The 1,472-nt window shown below is 34.0% G+C and overlaps 1 non-coding gene across 1 annotated transcript; it reads right to left on the bottom strand.

Moving 5' to 3' along the window:
- Nucleotides 1–1,045: 1,045 nt before the first annotated feature.
- On the bottom strand, nucleotides 1,046–1,148 carry LOC114619257. The gene has a single exon (XR_003711095.1). It is a non-coding gene; the product is annotated as a U6 spliceosomal RNA (small nuclear RNA).
- Between the last annotated feature and the right edge of the window lie 324 nt (nucleotides 1,149–1,472).

Genomic DNA, 1,472 nt, shown 5'->3' with positions numbered 1-1,472 from the left:
AACTTTGGTGCCTGGTATCTGTCTAAGAAGTTGTCCATTTCATCCAAATTTTCCAGTTTTACTGAGTATAGTCTTTTGTAGTAGGATCCGATGATTTTTTTGAATTTTCTCAGTTTCTGTTGTTATGTCTCCCTTTTCAGCTCTGATTTTATTAATTTGGATACTGTCTCTGTGCCTCTGGTTAATCTGGCTAAGGGTTTATCTTTCTTGTTGATTTTTTCAAAGAACCAGCTCTTGGTTTTGTTGATATTTTGCGTTGTTCTTTCTGTTTCTATTTGGTTGATTTCAGCCCTGAGTTTGATTATTTCCTGCCTTCTACTCCTCTTGGGTGTATTTGTTTCTTTTTGTTCTAGAGTTTTTAGTTGTGCTGTCAAGTTGTCAGTGTATGCTCTCTTCAGTTTCTTTTTTAGGCACTTAGAGCTATGATTTTTCCTCTTAGCACTGCCCACAAGTTTTAGTATGATGTGTCCTAATTTTCATTAAATTCTAAAAAGTCTTTAATTTCTTTCTTTATTTCTTCCTTGACCAAGTCATCAATGAGTAGAGAGTTGTTCAGTTTCCATGTGCATGTGGGTTTTCCATTGGTTTTGTCATTATTAAAGACCAGCCTTAGTCCATGATGATCTGATAAGATGCAAGGGATTATTTCAATCTTTTTGTATCTATAGAGGCCTGTTTTGTGACCAATTGTATGGTCTGTTTTGGAGAAGGTACCATGAGGTGCTGAAAAAAGGGTATATTCTTTTGTTTTAGGATGAAATGTTCTATAGATGTCTGTTAAATCCATTTGGTTCATAACTTCTGTTAATCTCAAAGTGTCTCAGTTTAGTTTCTGTTTCCATGATCTATCCATTGCTGAGAGTGGGTGTTGAAATCCCCCACTATTATTGTGCGAGGTGTAATGTGTGTTTTGAGCTTTAGTAAAGTTTCTTTTATGTATGTAGATGCCCTTGCATTTGGAACATAGATGTTCAGAATTGAAAGTTCACCTTGGTAGATTTTTTCTTTGATGAGTATGAAGTGTCCTTCTTTATCTGTTTTGATTAAAAATATGGAATGCTTCACAAATTTGCGTGTCATTCTTGTGCAGGGGCCATGCTAATCTTCTCTGTATCGATCCAATTTTAGTATATGTGCTGCTGAAGCAAACTCTCCTGTTGCCTTTTCAATGATGATGATGAAGTGCTTTCTATCATTTTTGAAACTGCTGTGTCATGATAAAATATAAAAGGTAACCTCAATGTCTGGGTGAAAATAGTGTTCTACATGTCCATCTTTGTAACAGAATATTAGCAATCTTCAGATACTTAGCTGATTTATGATAATATGAAATTTCCAATTATGATGTACATTGTGAACACAACAAAACAATATTCTGCATAGAAAAAAATCATGTAAAAATAACTTATGTTATTTAAAAGACTACTTAGTGCTTAAAGTTCATATAAGTCTAATATCTGTCTTTAACCTAC

Source organism: Grammomys surdaster, unplaced genomic scaffold, assembly GCF_004785775.1.
Source record: "Grammomys surdaster isolate TR1022 unplaced genomic scaffold, NIH_TR_1.0 62, whole genome shotgun sequence".
NCBI lineage: Eukaryota > Metazoa > Chordata > Mammalia > Rodentia > Muridae > Grammomys > Grammomys surdaster.
Note: the sequence above shows the minus strand (reverse complement) of the source record. Positions and strands in the feature narration are given on the sequence as shown.